This window comes from Octopus bimaculoides, chromosome 2, assembly GCF_046866305.1.
Source record: "Octopus bimaculoides isolate indiv1 chromosome 2, ASM4686630v1, whole genome shotgun sequence".
Taxonomy (NCBI): Eukaryota; Metazoa; Mollusca; class Cephalopoda; order Octopoda; family Octopodidae; genus Octopus; species Octopus bimaculoides.
Window position 1 is genome coordinate 8,782,872 of NC_142929.1, and position 5,288 is coordinate 8,788,159.

Here is a 5,288-nt window from a genome sequence, read left to right on the forward strand (position 1 = left end):
TGTTTAAAAAAGTTTAAGTCTGACAAGAATATCAAACCAAAAAGATAATGAAAAGAATTTATAAGAAATCCATACTTCACATCGATACCAGTATGGAAACTATGAAGCAAAAGCTGTTTGCTAAAACTGCCCGCATAGCATGATATGAAAAGTGCACTAGGTTCTTCAAGGACACCAACATTTTCAAAAATAATCCAAAAGAAGTTTACAGGAAAATAGGGCAAACATCATTTGCAGTAAAATGTGTTCCAACAAACAAGTGCAGGAATTTTGTAATAAAATCTGGGTAGAAGGAAAAATGTGCAACAAAAGCGCTCTTTGGATTGAGGAATTATCGTCAACTGATTCAGTTCACTTTTAAAAGCAAAAAGTTGGAGGGTATCAAGGAAGTGGATGTAAGATGAGCTCAGAGAAAATCAAATTAATGAATGTCTCCAGGAAATAATGAAGTTCCTAATTTTTAGTTGAAAGTTTATTTCAGAAAGTGATGAACTACTGACTAGATTCTAGAACAATGCTTTGCAGCAACCTAATATGATGTCCTCTTGGTTGATTAATGGTGGTACATATGAACTCCCGAAAAATGAAGAAACAAATTAACTTAAAAACAATTGACATATAACCTGCTTAACAACGATGTATTAGAAATTAATATCTGTCTTGACCGAATGTACATAACAGAAAATGGCATTTTCCCTAATGAGCAAAAAGGCTGTAAACATGGAACCTATGGTTGCAAAGATCAGCTTCTCACCAATAAGATAATGGTGGGAGATGGTCACAAACAGCACAAAAACCTATCAAATGCCTGGACACACTATAAAGAACTTTTGATAATCCACCACATAGATGAATTAAGGAATGTCTAGGAACTTATAAAATTGAATTTACTTTACAAACCTTATCTTTAAGTATGAAATACTGGAAAACGGCACCGAATTTGTGTACTGAGAATGAATATTTGAATGCTGGCGATGTTAAAATTTCATGTGTTTTCATGTTTTGTTTTCCGGGATAACTCTCTATCACCATTCCTCTTTTGTCTAGCCCTGTAACCGCTTTCTAAATCGCACAATGAAGCGCAATGTGATTATCAAATTTCTAATAAGCTGTAAATCATATTTTTTATGCGGATGATTTAAAGCTCCTTGCAAAAATTGACTAATAAGTACAAAGTCTATTAACAGTTGCAAAATAGTCTAGTGATGAGATCAGGATGCAATTCGGCCTCGATAAGTGCGCAAAAGCTAGCTTCATGAGATCGAAACTGGTAGAAATATTCAATGTCGACCTTGAAAAAATAGACTGTTATTAGAGATCAAGAACCAGATGAGGGTTACAATACCTAGGGGTGATATCAAAACTCATCGATGGAATCAAACACTGATTGGCGATGGAAAAGATCAGAAAAGAATGTTATCGCAGGGTAAGTGCAATAAACAATATAGAGTTAGACACACAAGAAATGCGATCGAAGCAATTAATACTTTAGCCATGCCGGTTGTGATTTACAGTTCCAGGATTATTAACTGGTCAAATACTGAAATTTGTTTGCTTGATAGAAAAATCCTAACATTGTTGAGAGTGAATAGAAAGCACCAGTCTAACGCGAAGTTAAAAAAAAAAAAGGTGGCTCGTAGGAGCTGCTGATATCCGACAAAAGCATGGTACTGTAGGCTGCAGGTAGCAATCCCGCTACGTATGCAAGAATCCAGGAGTCCCAACAAAACCTGGTTTAAAAGAAAATGATAATTTTTGTTAAGGGCACAATGCCTCAAATTTAAAGGTTTGTGTACGAGTCCCTTACAACGATTCCAGATCAAACTGGTACTCACGTTATTGACCCCACAATAACGAAAGACAAGGTTTATCTCCGTGGTATTTCAACTCAGAACACATAAATTTAGGGTAAATATCACAAAACAATCCATCCTGCCGCTTCAGTGATTTTACCAGCTCAATGACCTTCCATAAATAATAATAATAATAATAATAATAATAATAATAATAATAATAATAATAATAATAATAATAATAATAATAATGATAAAGACGAAGTAGAAACACCTGCAGAAAAAGCTAAGCGCTTGAAAACCCGTGCTAAAATTGCTGCCTTAGATATTATGACTGAAAAATGGCATGGAAAACCTCTCAATGGCAAATACCCAAAGAGAGCGAATAATGCAGATATTGACAAAGCCCTTACCCATCAATGGCTAATGGCCTCTGGCTTGAAATCAGAAACAGAGGGGTTTATCATAGCAGCCCAAGATCAATGCCTACCTACAAAGAACTACCAGGCCAACATATTAAAGAACGGCAGCTCCCCATTATGTCGTATATGCCAACAACAAAATGAGACCATCGATCATGTTGTCTCCATGTGCAGTCTGCTTGCGCCTACAGAGTATCTCAACAGGCATGATAGAGCTGCACAATATATTCACTGGGTAATATGCAAAAACCTGGACTTGCTCCATGATAAAAACTGGTGGGAAAACAAACCACCCCCATTACTTGAAAATGATCACATCGTACTCCTCTGGAACTTCACCATTCAAGCTGACAGAAAGATAGACGCAAATAGGCCAGACATCATACTGAAAGACTTCAGACAAAAATCATGCCTCCTCATTGATATGACTGTCCCAATCGATATAAACGTATCTGTCAAGACCTACCAAAAACTGAGCAAATATAAAGATCTTGAAATAGAAATTAGTAAAATGTGGAATCTGAAGACGAAAACAATACCTATTGTCATAGGTGCCCTGGGAATGACAACGAAACGGGCTGATTACTACCTAGCTCAGATACCAGGAAACCCCAAAATGGCTGAAGTTCAAAAGATAGTGCTCATGGGAACTGCCCATATCCTACGTAAAATACTGTCTATGTGATCTCAAATTTTAAAACAAACACATAATTTTCTTATGGTTTCTTAAACATTCACTAGAACAAAACTGTACAAATCTAAATATATGGTACCCTAGGCATAACACCTACATGAACTTCTAACTTGTTGTCTCTTGAGGTCTCTGGGTGAGACTTGGATCCAACTTGTACAAATGCAAAACAAATGTCAAACATAAAATAATAATGATAATGATAATCATACTCCCTCTTTCATGTTTTTGTTTAGCTTCTCAAAATATTACTATTTAGCTTCTGTAATGAAAAGACTGCTTTGCCATGAGGTCGATGCACTCACCCTTCCACCCCACCTCCTCTTCCCCACATTTAAACTGGGAGCGAGGAAATTTTGCTTTCATAAAATTTGGTCGGGACGTCGGCGTCTAAACCTGCAACCCAGCAGAGCTTGCTCTGTGAGGAGGGTGTAGGTTTGTTGCTATTTTGACACCCTACAGGAAGAAAAACAAGACCTGTGTATAAAGTCTAATGAACTCTGACGAGGCATCGGCCACCAAAATGGCATACACCTAAGCGGCGGAAGCAATAATAACACCTGAACACCTGGGTATGTCAAAGTAACCTGAGGTACCCATGGTGGGAAGGGAGAATAACGCAGTCTGTTAACTAGGCCAGAAAGGATATCAATGTTCTGGAACGGAAAAAGAAGAATGAAGTTCAGCGAGAGAAATATGTTGAACTAGAGAGGAAGTATAGGGTGAAGAGAAAGGGAATCAATGTTGTGATTGAGGAATTAAAACAGAGGTTGAAAGCTAAACCCCATAAACTAAAGAGAAGAACTCGGCTTGTGCTCCAATCGAAGCTAAATGGCCGCTATAAGATCGAAGCAATTAACACGTGGGCGGTTCGTTTGATGAGATATGTGGTAAGAACAGTATCTTTGAAGAAGAATGAATTACATGAGATAGACCAAAGAACACGTAAATTAATGAAAATGAACAAGGAACTACACCCCAAAAGTGATATCAAGATTGTATGTAAAGAGGAGGGGAGGAGGACGGGGATTAGTGTGTTCTGAAGATGCGTGAGGGAAGAGGAGAATACACTGGTTTGATATGTGGGATGAAAGAAGAAATGATTGGAACAGTGAAAATGCAGAGAACCTTAAAAGTGGACGATGCTGTATTTCCAACACAATTTAAGAAAGACCAGAGAGGGCTAATGATAATAGCCCGGATGCAGTACCAGGCAGTGGCTCTCATGGCTTCTGATCTTAACTGATTGGAAGTGTTATCATGTACATTGTTTTGTCTTGGTAAATATTCTGCTCAATACAACAGATTTGCTTGTTAGATGTTTGATCATAACCAGTTGAGCATGTCCCTTTCGTGGCTGACGATATGTGCATCTCTGATCACAAGTAGAATTAGTGGAGGAGTATCATAGACATGTACTGAGAGGAATTCTTTGAGGTTTGAATAATTCACCTTTGGAAACATGGGTGTTTTGCTCAACATCCTTAAACAAACCTTATTCGGGGACCTTTTGAGCGGGATGGGCTACTCGACCTGTAGAAAATTTTAACTGGGCCCCACCTGTCATGCGCTATTTATCTTGATATGAGATCACCATGTCGCGCACATACGGTTGTGATGCATGTGCCTGGTGTACCCTTATCAGACGGGTAGTCATGATGGGTATACTGGGCTTCGTATAATTTACCCTAGTGTCACTTTGATGGCATGCATTACTCTCTCACTCAATAATAATAATAATAATAATAATAATAATAATAATAATAATAATAATAATAATAATAATAATGATAATAATAATAACAATAATAATAATAATAGGCCGCATCATGATTGGAAGTGTTACCGCGTACATGTTTTGTCTTGGTATAAAAGATGGGCTTCACGAAATATTCTGCTCAATACCTCAGATTTGCTGGTCAGTTGTTTGACCTTAACCAGTTGAGCCTGTCCCTCAGCAGCTGACGATATGTGCATCTCCGAGCAAGAAGAGTGGGGAGCGTCATAGCCATGGTTGAGCGGAATTATTTAGGGTTGGAATAATTGAAATCTGGGAACGTGGGTGTTTCGCTCATCATCCTTAAACAAGTTTCATACAGGGACCTTTTGAGCGGGACGGACTACTCAACACAAAGAATATTCTAATGAGGCGCCATCTGCAAAGTCATACGCTATTCGTGTTGACACAAGGTCACCATATCGCACAGATATGGTGGTAAACGACGTGCCTGGTGTACATGTGTCAGACGGGCAGTTATAATAGGTATATTTTGGCTACATATCCATCGTGCTGCCTCTGCAGGAGCCCAACCAAAGACCCACCGATTTGTCGGTGTTGATTTTAGCATCCACAACCAATTCATATTCCTTTAGGATGATGCC